Source organism: Peromyscus leucopus, chromosome 4 (genome assembly GCF_004664715.2).
Source record: "Peromyscus leucopus breed LL Stock chromosome 4, UCI_PerLeu_2.1, whole genome shotgun sequence".
Lineage (NCBI taxonomy): Eukaryota > Metazoa > Chordata > Mammalia > Rodentia > Cricetidae > Peromyscus > Peromyscus leucopus.
Window position 1 is genome coordinate 150,582,864 of NC_051066.1, and position 14,588 is coordinate 150,597,451.

The 14,588-nt window shown below is 50.2% G+C and overlaps 1 pseudogene; it reads right to left on the reverse strand.

Moving 5' to 3' along the window:
• Nucleotides 1-12,332: 12,332 nt before the first annotated feature.
• Nucleotides 12,333-12,684, reverse strand: LOC114692712 (annotated as a pseudogene).
• Between the last annotated feature and the right edge of the window lie 1,904 nt (nt 12,685-14,588).

Here is a 14,588-nt window from a genome sequence, read left to right on the forward strand (position 1 = left end):
GGGCACTGCTCATCGCCTTGTTCGCTGGGACAGATTTGGGGGAGGGAGAAGTGAGATGAGGAGCAGGTAGGTCTTATTTCGGATACCTCGGAATGAGGAACTTCTCCTAAGGCTTTGAAATTTTCCTTTTGAGACAGGGTCTCACCTAGCCAAGGCTAGTTTCAACTCGCTAGCTGGGCAAGCTTGGCTTTGAACTTAGGATTCTCCTGCCTCTGCGTCATGCATGCTGGGCAAGCATTGGGAGATTCGCCTTTAATGATTGTTGTGGCACTTCTTTTCTGTAAATTAGTATCCTCTGCAAAATGCAATGGCGAGCACGAGCTTTCCAACCACCCTTTTCCATTTGGGTCTGCAGTGGGCCCCACTTTCATCAGCGTGTGACCGGCTTCTTGGTTTCCTGTAGACTGAGACGACACCTGCCAGGCAGGCTTTCCCCACCCCATCTGATGAGATGATTTGTTCAATCAATCTTGAGGGTTGAACGCAGAAGCTAAGGAACAGAGGCTGGGGAATGGCTGTGTTGGTCAAGTGCTTGCGGTGAGTGCAGGGGCACTGGAGTTTGGGACAAACAGAAAAGGCAGATGCCCAAGGCACTCCTAGCGCCTGCTGGTGCCTGATAGGCACGTCACAGCTCCTCCCACTCAGGCCTTTGAGACCAGGGCTACTCATTACGTTTTTATTATTTGAGATAGTGTCTCATGTAACCCAGGCCGGCCCCTAACGGGCTATGTAACTGAGTGTGACCTTGAACTCTTGACCTGATCCTCAAATGTCTCTATCTCCTGAGTCCTGGGATCATAGGTGTGTGCCCCCTTGCTCATATTTAAAGTTTTTTTTTCACTTTCATTATATTCATATGGGTGTTTTATTTGCATGTATGTCTATGTACCATGTGTGCGCCTGGTGCCCTTGGAGGCTAGAAAAGGATGTTGGACGTCCTGGAGCTGGTTACAGATTGTTGTGAATGGCCACGTAGGTGCTGGGAATTTAACCCAGTTCATTCTTAACCATTGAGCAATCTCCCCAGCTCCCCCCCCCCCTTTTTTTTTTATCAGGGTCTGACTGTGTAGACTTGGCTGGCCTAGAACTCAATACATACACCAGACGATGCAGACCTCTGCTTCCCAAGTGCTGGGATTAAAGGCTTCTGCCACCACGCCCAGACAGGCTTTCGGTTTTTGAGACACGGTCTTACTATGTAGCCCAGTCTAGTCAAATTCTTGATCCTCCTGTCTCCATCTTCCCAGTTCTGGGATTCCATGCCCATCTTACCTCTGAGGACGTGGATGATATTTATAGGATGTTGGCTAAAATGTAAGTGAACAAGTGTTTGTGAAGGAGACACACCTGAGTAGTTAGCCCCCATGGAGATCGGAGCCTGGCCAGCCCTAAGTGGTCTTGCCATCTCCCGCCTCTGCACAGAGGTCAGTCTGCCTTCCTTGGTCTATGGCTCAGCCTCCTTCACCAGTTCCCAAACTCGGGGACTTTGTTGTTTGATATAACAGATAAAGCAGAATGCGTCCTTGGGCATACTGTTCCTTTTGCTTCCATGAAGTTGGCCAGGCGTGTGTGTGTGTGTGTGTGTGTGTGTGTGTGTGTGTGTGTGTGTTAGCATCTGCACGTGCATGCTTTTGCCTGTTCTAGTGTACCTGTGCATGCACAGGTGTGCACACCAGGAGGTCAGAAGACAATTTCCAGGAGTCAGTTTGCTCCTCCCCCTGTGACTTCTGGGGGTCAAACCCAGATCACCAGACTTGGGCTGCAGGTCCTTTACTTGCTGAACCACCTTGTCAGCCCCAAATAAATTTATATAAAAGGAAACTTACATTGCATGATGGACTATATACTTTATCCAAATGACTGCAGAACCTAGAAAGGCTGTGGCTACTGGCTGCCTAACATACTTTGATTATTGGCTTTTTTATATAAATGGAAATATAGATGCCTGTGTAAGTATAGTATGGATTTTTAGAAATATTAGCTGTGATTGTCAACTTTGGAAAAAGACTCTCAGTTTTTTTGTGCAGAGTTGGCATGGAACAGAAGTTGACAGCCACATTGGCCTAGAACCATGGACATTGTTTTAGGACCTTGTTCCTGGTTTGTACAAGGGTAAGACATTGTCCTCGACAGACGGTGGTGGCACATGCCTTTAATCCCAGCATTTGGATGGGATGCCAGCTTGGTCTACAAAGGGAGTCCTCGGACAGCCAGAACTGTTACAGAGACCTGTCTTGAAAAACAAAACAAGTCAATGAGACATTGCCCTAAATATCTGAAGTCTTATTCATAAGGGTTTGACGACAGAAATTAATGAAGGACTCTATATGAGAGAAAACTCTTTCAGCCCTATCAAGAGGAAATGTTTGTTCAAGGTATAAATGACAATAAACATAGTCCAGGACATGGCTCAGTTGTAGAGTGCTTGCCCAGATCGCAGGAAGTGTGGGTCCCATCAGACAAACCGGGTGTGGTGGCCCACACCTGGAATCCCAGCACTCAGGAGGATCAGAAATTCAAGGTCCTCCTTAGCTCCAGCGCAAGGTTGAAGCCGGCCTGTCTCAACAACAAAAGATCCATGAAGACCAGGAGCAGCCAGATGTGGTGTCCCACGCCGACCCGAGCACTCAGACTGTGGGGTCAGAGTCAGGAGTTCTGGGTTGTTTCACCTTTCCTGCCACTGTGAGGAAATACTGGACAAAATCAGCTTTTAAGGGAGGAAGGGTTTGCTCCGGCTCCCAGGTCAAGCATGCGGTCCCCCAAGGCAGGGACTGCAGAGCAGAGGAGTCTGCCGCAGCTGGTCACATGGCATTCACGTCCAGGAAGCAGGCAGTAATGAACGAATCAGTGCATATTGCTGCTTAGGTCCCTTTTTTATTCAGTCCAGTCTCCCAGCTCAGGGCATGGTGCCACCCACAGTGAGCAGGTCTTCCCTGCTCAGTTAACCGATTAACCTAATCAAGACAGCTTTTCCCAGGCATGCCCAGAGGCCCACCTCCCAGGTGACTCTACGTGTCATCAAGTTGACAATTGAGATTTTTCACAAAGGCCATCCTCAGCAAATCTGAGGTCAGTTTGGGCTACCTGAGACCCTGCCTCCAAACAAGACAAAGCAAGGATTCCATACAAGTACAGCCAGACATTTTGTCTTCTTAAGATGCTGAGTTTGAAGTCTCTTCTTGGTCTAGCAGAAAGCTAGTGAGTGTTAGCTGACCGGGATCTACCAAACACTGGGGAGGCTTTGCCCCCACAGGCCTGCAGAGCCATGAGACGCTGCAGGCAGCGAGACAGCTCTGTTCTTGGGGAGTCAGCGGCTCCGTGTCAGCCTCATTGAGACCCCACGCAGGCATGCACCACACTGCTCACCCGTGGCATGAACCAGCACCACCCGGTCCTCCCTGCATACCGACCAACTCTGTAACCATCACTAGAACTACCTTAGTCACTGTTGCTGTGAAGAGACACCGTGCCCCAGGCAATTATAAAAGAAAGCATTGAATGGAGGCTTGCTTGCAGTTTCAGAGGGTGAGTCCATGCCTGTCAAGGCAGGGAGCAGGGCAACAACGGAGTGATAATTGAGAGCTTACATATTATCTTCAGGCAGCAGAGAGGAGGGGAGAAAGAGAGAGGGGACGGACACACACACACACACAGACAGGGCTCTGCATGTGCTTTTGAAATCTCAAAGCCAACCCCCAGTGACACACCTTCCCCAACAAGGTCACACCTCCTAATCCTTCCTAAACACTTTCATCAACTAAGAACCAAACATTCAATTATATGAGTCTTTGGGGGTTTTGTTTGTTTGTTTTTTTCAAGACAGGGTTTCTCCATGTAGCTCTAGCTGTCCTGAAACTCGCTCTGTAGATCAGGCTAGCTTCAAACTCACAGAGATCGACCTGCCTCCGTCACCAAGTGCTGGGATTAAAGGCATGCACCACCATTGCCTGGCTCTTTGGGGGGGGGGGCATCTTATTCAAACCACAAGAACATAATTTTGGAACAGCTTTGCTCCCTGTTGGAGTCACCCCTCCCTCAGTCCTCTGACCCTGCCATCCCTAAATGACAGATTTGCCAAGTCTTGCCATTTTGTATAAATGGAACCATATGCTGGTGGTGGTGGTGGTGGTGGTGGTGGTGGTGGTGGTGGTGGTGGTGGCACACACCTTTAATCCTACCATTCGGGAGGCAGAAGCAGGCAAATCTCTGTGAGTTTGAGGCCAGCCTGGTCTACAGAGTGAGTTCTAGAACAGCCAGGGTTGCACAGAGAAATCTTGTCTCAAGAAACAAACAATCAAAGAAACCCAACAAATAAATGGAACCCTATAACATTTGGACTTCTCTGACTGCCTTCCCTGACTTAGTGAGATGTTTGTCAGGTCCACTCTGGAGGTCACCTACTGAATACCCTGTCCCGGGCCTCTGTTGAACCCTTTCACATCACAGTCCCAGTTCAGGGGCCCTGGCAGGCGTGGGGTGGGGGGTCAGGGTTCGGTCAGGTAGCCTGAGATGCTAGTGAGGGGCACACCCAGCTGTCCTTGGCCTGGTCAGGAAGTGGCTTGAGTTGCTGTTACTTGATCCTCCTGCCTGAGTCAGAACTCATGGCTGTTCCCACTCTGGCAGTGAGTCACCGGATGGGCATCTCCTGTGCACCTGTGTGCCAGTCTGGGGTCAGGGGCTGGGGTGGAGGGACAGAGGGATGTACCACCAGGGGCCAGCAGGGGACTGTCCCACTCACCCTGTCTCCATTGGCACGCAGAGTCCCCTGAGCACTTGCTAAGGGCCACTGCTGTGCCGAGCAGGGGTGGCCCTGTTGAGTTCCTTTAAGCAGCCTGCAGGAGAGGTGATCTTTCCCCGTGTGATTGTAGAGACATAAAGCAAGGAGTAGTGGAACATGTCTGTGACCTCCACCGGCGGCTGGAGAACCAGAAGTTCAAGGCTAACCTTGGCTCTATGGAGTTAAGCCACAAAGGAAAAGAAAATCACAGTACAGGGGCTGGAGAGATGGCTCAGTGGTTAAGAACTGATTGCTCTTGCAGAGGACCTGGGTTCAATTCCCAGTACCCACATGACAGCTCACAACTGTCCGTAACTCCAAGATCCGATACCCTCACACAGACATACATGCAGGCAGAATACCAATGCATATAAAATAAAAATAAATAAAATTTAAAAAAAGAATTGATTGTTTAAAAAAAAAGAAAATCACAGTACAAACAGGAAAGAAGAGAGAAAGGAAGAAAAGGAGAGAAAGAAAGGAAGGAAGACAGGCGGTGGTACACAACTTTAATTCCAGCACTTGGGAGGCAGAGGCAGGTGATCTCTGAGTTCGAGGCCAGCCTGGTCTACAGAGCGAGTTCCAGGACAGCAAGGGCGACACAGAGAAATCTTGTCTTGAAAAACCAAAAATAAATAAATAAATAACATAAAAAAAAAATAAGTAGAAATAGAAATGAAGGGAGGGAAGGAGCAAGGAAGGAAGGAAGGAAGGAAGGAAGGAAAGGAAGGAAGGAACGAAGGAAGGAAGGAAGGAAGGAAGGAAGGAAGGAAGGAAGGAAGGAAGGAAGGAAGGAAGGAAGGAAGGAAGGAAAAGCAAGTAAAGAAGCAAGCCAGGCCCAGGAAACCGACAGGGTGTATTGAGGCCTTGGGGCAGGGAATGCTGGGTGGAGCTGGGCTTTGAAAAGGACTTGAGTGCGCTCTGGACCAAGCAGGAGGCAGAGGCTGTGGGGCGCACAGAATGGTCATGGGCCTTCAGTTGGGAGCTGTCCCCGCGGGTACAGCCTCAGCTGCGTCGTTGTGTGTGACAAGGGAGTTGGGGTTCCTGGGGATAGCGAGAGGGTCACTCAGCACCCTGTTTTGGAGCCTTGTTCCGTAGCTGAAACCTTTTAGTGGATGAGCGACAGAACTCAGCCTACTTTAGCACAAGGGTGATGTACTAATCCGCGTAGTCCAGCACTCAGGTGAATCTGCTGCTTTCAGGAGTGGCTGGCTCCAGGGATTTATGAGTCAAAGCCTGCTTTATCCCTTTCCTTTGGCCATGGCTTCTGTTCTTAGGTGGCCACATCCTGATGTGGCAGAGGTGGCTACCAGCACCCCCAGGTCTTGTTCCAGCTGAGAGCGCAGGAATAGGGTCTCATTCTAATGACTTCAGTTAAGTGGAAAGTGGAAGCGGGGTTATCACTTACCAACCTGGTTTGTCTATTGCCGCGCGCGCCAGTTATCTGAATCAGCGGGGTAGGAGGGAGGGAAGAACTGCTCTGACTGGGTAGGATTGAGCCTGGTGTGTGCCCTTGGATGTGCAGGAGGGGTCGGTTTTACTTGAACCACATGATCTGAGAGTGGAGAAAGTGTGCTTCCCAATAGGGACTCAGGACCAGAAGTGGAGGGGATGGTGGACGGATGGACGGGGTCCAGGCAGTGGTGTCTTCATGGACAGCAGAGGGGCTGCCACCCTTCCTGCCCTATCACACGGGTTCATACGATCCTGAGCAGACAGCTTCCTTTCTCTGAGTCTCCGTTTCCCCATCAGAACAGAGACAGTTCAGAGCTCTCCTAGCTCTGAACATGGTAAGACAAGTTTACCATGCAGTCCAGCAGTCCAGCAGTCCAGCATCCCAGTGTGTCAGATCTGAGCTGGGGGCTGGGAACATGTGGCTTTTAGGGGACCATGGGGATGAGCCTAGGGCCCGCACCTGGCCTCCAGTTCCTGCCCGTCCCACAGGGTACAGCCTGTGATGAGGAAGGAGGTTTCTGAGGAGGGCTTCGCACATCCCTAGCATTCTTTAGCTATAATCGCCTCCAAATGGCATGATCTCATCCCTGAGCAAGGAAGGCTGGGGGGTGGGGTGGGGGTTGGACGAGCTGGCTGCCAGCAGCTGACACAGTTTGTGACTAAACCACCTCCCCCTGGGAGGCAGGGAGAGACGTCCACGGTTTCAAAGACAATGTAAAAGTTTGGGGGGAAATGTTGACGTAAAGGATAGAGGAGGTGCCTCCTTTTCCAGCTTTAGGGAAGCCCAGGGTGTCTCCCCAGGAGGTCCAAACCAGGTATGTCCTGACCAGTGCTTACAGTGGACTCAACCCAATGCAGGCTATTAACACCCCCAAACGTTGAGGTGGAAGCCTGGCCAGCCCCTCCAGCGTCCCGTCCCTCCCGGATCCCTGGGCTCATTTAAATGCCCATACATGAATTTGGAAACCTAGGCTTGCGGGAAGCCTGTCACCGCGCCATCTGCTAAGCGTTTGTCACGGCCACGTTACATAAGAGGAAAGACATTTTTTCAAGAATGCTGCTGCATTTAGTAATTGGATCGCCGGAGAGGAGCCAGGCCCGGGCATTTGGCACCACGATTCAAAGATGCCACAGGCTTCTCTCTGGGGTGTGGCCTCCCCAGATTCCAGGCAGTCTTGGCAGACACCTGAGTGGAGCCTGGGGCTGGGAAGCAGGCCCAGAGGCTTCAATTTGTCTCCATTTTCTCACTCTCCTGTTCTTTCCTAGGTACATCCCTGGTTGCTCTCTCCAGCATTGGCAATAACCAACTGACCTTGCTCCACTAGTCCCGATTTCCATGACCCGGACCACCGGCCTAGATGCTTTCTAAATGAGCAAGGGAAAACCGGGCCCTGGTTTCTCCAGCTAACAGTGAGGGTCATCCAGCTCCTGGAACACAAGGTTCCTCAGAGCGCTGCCTGAGGGTGATGGGAGGGACTGGAGGCCTGGCTCCCAGGCCTGTGGTGAGGAAGTGACAAGGCTTAGCTGTTTTTTGTTTTGTTTTGTTTTGTTTTCGGTTTTTCCAGACAGGATTTCTCTGTGTAGCTTTGCTCCTTTCCTGGATCTCGCTCTGTAGCCAAGTCTGGCCTCGAACTCACAGAGATCCGCCTGCCTCGGCCTCCCGAGTGCTGGGATTAAAGGTGTGCGCCACCACCGCCCGGCGGCTAGCTGTTTTATAAAGCCTGTGGGTACCAGGCTTACCTTCATTTTCCTCTCCCTTCTACCAGAAGAGACTCCAGTAAGAGCAGAGCTGGCTGTGTGCACAGGCCCGCCCTGTGTTTGCAAAGGCCCCAGCTCAGGGGGTCGAATGTCTCCCCTGTTGGACTGCCACAGAGCAAAATGACCCTAGGATAACCATTTTAACTAACTGATCAAACTCGTATTTATTTATTTATCTATTTATTTATTTGTTTTTGTGTGTGTGTGTGCAAAGTCTTGCTCTGTAGCCCAGGCTGGCCTGGAACTCACTGTAGCCTAGGCTGGTAATCCTCTCATGGCAATTCACCTGCTGGGATCATCCCGGGCTGGGTCACTATTTTAAAATCTGTTCATGGAAAAGGTGTGGCTTGTTCTGAAAAATCTAAACACCTTGCTCTGGCCAGTTTGCATTTTCACACAGCCCACAAGGAGGGACCCAGCCCACCGCTGTCCCCATTCCGGGGGCTCTGGGCCAAGTTTCTCTGCCATCAAAGCATCTCAGCTGGTGGCTGGGGCCAAAGGATGAATTCAGCTTGGCCAGGCAGTCATGTGACTCCAGACAAAGGCCCTTCTTCCTTTAAAATATTCTAAAATTACATTAAAAAATTTTTTTGTGTGTGTGTGAGACAGAGATAGTCAGACAGACAGACAGATACATACACACACACACACACACACACACACACACACATACACAGACACAGGAGAGAGAGAGAGAGAGAGAGAGAGAGAGAGAGAGAGAGAGAGAGAGAGAGAACGTGCATGTGTCATGGTACAAGTATGGCCAGAGAGCACCATTCAGAAGTTGTTGTTTTCTTCTGCCATGTGAGTCCTGGCGCCCAAACTCAGACTGTGAGGGTTGGCAGCAAGCCCCTTTACCTCCTGAGCCATCTTGTCAGCCCTTTAATAAGGCTCTTCCTGTTTCTGTCTTCCAAGCTCTCTCTTAGGGTCATGAGGTCACACTGGAGTCTGCTCTTGCTCTGCTTGTTCCTAGACTGTCTCTTGGCACAGCAGGTCAGACCCCAAGGCTGAGGTGAGGACGGCCACGCCAGAGGCAGGAAGCTGTGCCTGCCACAGGTGGCGGTGAGGTGTCTCCTGCCTGTCTCTGCTCTCTAGCCCTCTGTCTGTAGTGGCGGGATTCACACTGAGCGTTAAACGCGTCCTTCTGAAGGAGATACCTTCTGTCTAGGCCAAGTCATGCTGCCCCAGGGCCTTTGCATCTTGGCCTTCTCATTCTGATCCAGCTTGAATTGCTGAGGGGGAGGCCTCCCAGGAAGAGCGGCCCCAGCCTGCGTACAGTCTTCTCAGATGCCGTCGTCTTATTTTAGAGGGCTGGTCTATCCTGGCCACTGCTGTGCCTGCAGAATCTAGACCATTGCCTGGCACATGCTGAAGGGGAGGGACGGAAGGACGGACGGAAGGAGGGAGGGAGCTTTTTAAACTCCTATGGCCATTCTGTGAAGCAGGGATAGATACCTGGAGAAGGGAAGATCACCAGCCAGGACGGGGACAGGAAGGGGGGAAGGAAGGGACCCAGACTTTCTGTTTCTACACCTCCCATGCCCCTGTACCCCCACAGGTAGCAGCAGAGAGGACGAGAGAGCTGCCAGCCCACAGGCCACCCAGAAAGGGTCAACTTCAGAGGGTCACAAAATGAGCTAGGCAGGCAGGCAGGGAGCGAGACTGTTTACAGGGGCTGCTGGCCATCGCCATGACAACCGGCCAGCCCACAGCTTCCTGCGTCACCAAGGACGCAGATTTGCGGCAAGACTGGGACGTGAGGACAGTAGCCAGGAGGGGTGCTGGCAGAAGGGAGGGGACCCCAAACACCCATTGTGATGCAAGATGTTCTCATTTTTCAGAGTGGCCCTAGAGCTAGAAGGGCCTGGTGTTGCCACACGGTGTGTGTGTTTATGTGTGGGGGGTGGGGGAGCAGGTCTGTGTGAAGCCAGGGTGCTTGGGTGTCAGATTGGCTGCTCCTGTGCTCTGACATCTTGAGCAGGTGACTTAACCTCTCTGTGCCTTAGTTCCAGTCCCCATAAGGCAGGTATGGCCAGTAATGGCACCCTAGGGCTCATGCTGGGGACACCATGGCACTGGAATGTAGCTTGCATTGTGTCTCCTGTGTTTATTTTATTTTCATTTTTGGAGACAGAATTTCACTAAGCAACTCAGGCTGGTCTCAAATTCTCAACCCTCTGCCCTCAGCCTCTGGAGTGCTGATGTTACAAGTGTGTATCACCATGTTTGACTCTGTTCTTCAGATCTTTGTCTAGGGGGTGGGCATGCATGTGTGTGTGTGCATGTGGAAGTCGGAGGTCGAATCAAGTGTGTGTGTGCATGTGCGTGCATGTGTTTTATAATTAGGTTCATCTATTTTATGTGTACGAATGATTTTTGCCTATATGTATGTGTGCACCACATGCCTAGTGCCCACAGAGGCCAGAAGAGGGCATCGTCCCCTGAAACTGGAGTTACAGATGGTTGTGAGCCACCATGTGGGTGCTGGGAATCAAACCCAGGTCCTCTGTGAGAGCAGCCAGTGCTCTTAACCACAGAGCTGTTTCTCCGGGCAGAGCCTCTCACTGGGCTCACTGATGGCATTCGAGCTCCCTTGGGATCCTCTTGTCTGCTTCCCTAGCATTGGCCTTACATATGGCTTTCTTATGTGGGTGCTGGGGATCCAAACCTGGGTCTTCATGCTTGTGCAGCAGGTATTTCCTAGCTGAGACATCTCCTCCAGCCTTGTTCTTTACTTCTGGAGATGGACTGGCATTTGGCTTCAGGCTGTCTTTCTGCTAGGGGGAGTGAGCGCTCTCCCCCTATTTTCTCTCATTCTTTTAACAATTATCCACTGAACACAGACTGACATGGTCCCAGAGGCTGGCATACAGTGGGTAGAGCAGACAGAAACCCCTGCCCAGGAAGGAGACGTGAAAAGTATTATAGCATGTCGAACAGCACTATGTACCAGTGAAGAAGAGGGGTGGGGGTGGGCTGGGGGACGGCTATGCTTGTGAGTGCTGATGGGCGCTGAGACTTTAGACAGTGGTAGGGATGCAAGTGTGTGAGCGAAGGCTTCACCGAGCAAGTGGACGTTGAGTCCAGTTTGCGGGGGAAGGAGGAAGTTACTGGTTATTTGGGGCAAGAGGTTCCCACCTCCTTCCAGGTGGAGGGAACAGGAAGTGTGAAGGGCTGGAGGCAGGAATGTGAGCTTGAATCTGTTTTTTTTTTTTTTTTTTTTTTTTTAAGCAGAGACTCTCTACGTAGTCCAAGGCTGTCCTGGAACTAGCTATGTAGACCAGGCTGGCCTTGAACTCACAGAGATCCAGCTGTCTCTGCCTCCCGAATGCTGGGATTAAAGGCAAACAGTACCATACCCGGTTTAAAGATTTATCTTTTTTTTTTTTTTTTCTCGAGACAGGGTTTCTCTTCGTAGTTTTGGTGCTTGTCCTGGATCTCGCTCTGTAGACCAGGCTGGCCTCAAACTCAGAGATCCACCTGGTTCTGCCTCCTGAGTGCTGGGATTAAAGGCGTGAGCCACCACTGCCCGGCTATCTTATTTTTAATTGTATGTATGTATGTGTGTGCCTGAGTGTGGGTTTTTGCATGAGTGCAGTGCTCACAAAGACCAGAAGAGGGCGTCAGGTCCCTGGGAACTGTAGTTACAGGTGACAGTGACTTATTCAATGTGGATCCTTTACAAAATCAGTATATACTGTTAACTGTTGAACCATCTCTCAGCTGTTCTCTTTGTCTGCCTGTATGATGTCATACGGCACATGGTGGCTGTTGACACATGGGTAGTAAAATACATATGTCTGTACTTGTAACTTAGGGGTGTCATGCAGTTTGCGATGCAAGGGGACTTCCTGGATCCAGACAACAGTGGCCTGAGTGCATCTGCGATCAGACACTCTTGTGACCCCCACACCTATGTGTATTCAGGATCATTTGGATGTCACTGATGTGCAAATGCACATGCACATATATGGATATCATTATTTAAACTGTTGGGCATGGAGGATGTTGTCTAATCATTTGAGTGACAGAGGCAGGGGGATTAGGAATTCAAGGTCATTATTAACTACCTATTGAGTCTGAAGCCAGCCTGGGCAACTTGAGATCCTGTCACAAATCAACAAATAAAGCACAAACAATAAGCCGGGCAGCGGTGGCACATGCCTTTGATCCCAGCACTCGGGAGGCAGAGGCAGGCAGATCTCTGTGAGTTTGAGGCCAGCCTAATCTACATAGTGAGATTCAGGACAGGCACCAAAACTACACAGAGAAACCGTGTCTCAAACAAACAAAAAATAAAAAAAAAAAAATTTAAAATAAATTTTATATTAATTAACCCGTTTATTGCAGGCGAGGCAAGTCTCAAAGGGTAGCGCTTCTCTGGTTTTTCAGTCCCTCAGGCCTCTGATGGCCGACGTCACTGTGACAGCAGAAGTGATATTGTAGGTCCAGGCCCCACCAGGCAGTTTTCATGCAGGAACCATAACGCCAGATTCCAACAGCCCGCCTCTTCATCTCGGTCTTGCTACAGAAGGAGCAAGGTTACTTGGCGTGCTGGCTGTTCTCAATTTTCTTCACCACTTTCCAGAGGAAGGCACCATAGTGGGCCCCATATTTCCCAATGATTCTCATCTTGGTGCATTTAGCCATGTCACCAGAACCTATGCCCAAACCCAGAGAGTAAAATGAATTTTTTAAAGATGGGGTCTTTAAAGTATCCATTTGCGCCGGGCGTGGTGGCGCACGCCTTTAATCCCAGCACTCGGGAGGCAGAGGCAGGCGGATCTCTGTGAGTTCGAGGCCAGCCTGGTCTACCAAGTGAGTTCCAGGAAAGGCGCAAAGCTACACAAAGAAACCCTGTCTCGAAAAAACAAAAAAAAAAAAAAAAAAAAAAAAAAAAGTATCCATTTGTGTGTGTGTGTGTGTGTGTGTGTGTGTGTGTGTGTGTGTGTGCTTGTGTGCTTGTATGAGTTTATGTGCTCCACATGTATGCAGGTGCCCTCTCAAGCCAGCGAGCATCAGATGCCCTGGAACTGGAGTTACAAGCAGGTCATTATTAACTACCTATTGAGTCTGAAGCCAGCCTGGGCAACTTGAGATCCTGTCACAAATCAATGTGAGCCACTTGATGTGGGTGCTGAGAATCAGACCCTGGTCCTCTAGAAGAGCAATCAGTGTTTCAAACTGCTGATCCATCTCTCCAGCTCCTAAAGATGGGTCTTATGTAGCCCAGGCTGGCCTTGAACTTACTATGTAACTGAGGATGACTCTGAACTTCTTCTTCTTCTTCTTCTTCTTTTTTTTTTTTTTTTTAAGATTTATTTATTATGAGGACACCAGATCTCATTACAGGTGGCTATGAGCCACCATGTGGTTGCTGGGAATTGAACTCAGAACCTCTGGAAGAGCAGTCAGTGCTCTTAACCACTGGGCCATCTCTCCTGCCCCTGACTCTGAAATTCTGATTTTTCTGTTTGCACCTTCCCAGTGCTGGGATTCCAGGCGTGCAGGGGATACAAGCCAGAGCTTCATGCACACCAAGCATCACTCTGTGGGTGTGGGTATCTTGTGCCCGGAGGTTTTTGTGCTGGTACTGATGATTCCGGAAGCAGCATTGACATCAGTGATCTGGATTCCCTGGGTCTTTGGTGCATTTGTTGTATGAATCGGAGGCAGACACATCACTCTTGTCACTCTGGCTGAGTCCTGGGAGGGAGGCCTGGCTGCTTCCAGTGACTTAGCTCATCAGCATGTGACCAGAATCCAAACACGTCTGAGCACTCTTTGTTCCTTTAAGACAAGATTTAGCCCAGCAGTGTTGGCACACGCATTTAATCCCAGCGCTCCGGAGGCAGAGGCAGGCAGACCCTTGTGAGTTCAAGGCCAGCCTGGTCTATAAAACTAGTTCCAGTATAGCCAGGGATACACAGAGAAATTATGTCTCAAAAAACAAAACAAAACAAAAAACAACAACAACAAAGCACACACACACACACACACACACACACACACACACACACACACACACAAGACAAGACTTCGAGAAAGGTGTTGCTCCTGTGTAGAATCATCACACTTGGAAGTAGAGGCAGGAGAATCAAGATTCAAATCCAGCTACATCATAAGTTTGAGGTCTGCCTGGGCCACATGGGACCTTGCCTCAAAACAAAAACCAGAAATAGAAACCCAAACCAAACCCAAACATCCCAGAGCTGGACAGAGCACTTGCCAACACATATGAAGCCCTGAGTTCCAGCTCAGAGCAATAACGTGACAAGGGTCCAGGTTGGCCGCAGCCAGGACTTTGTCTGCCTCTTATTTCGTGTTTTCCTTATAGCCATTCCAGGGGGAGAGAGCTGCTGTTTCTATCAATGGTGTGTGTGTGTGTGTGTGTGTGTGTGTGTGTGTGTGTGTGTGTGTGTGTCTATGGTCTTGCTGTGTGACCTCAGCAGGTTCTCCTCCAATACAAGCCTCAGTTTCCCCACCTATAAATGATGGACATGGTGCTGCCTGCCCACAGGGTGAAATGAAGTGATGGATAGAAGTAAGGTTCTCCCTCGGCACAGGCCTGGTAAGGGGTGATGAATGTGAGGTGTTA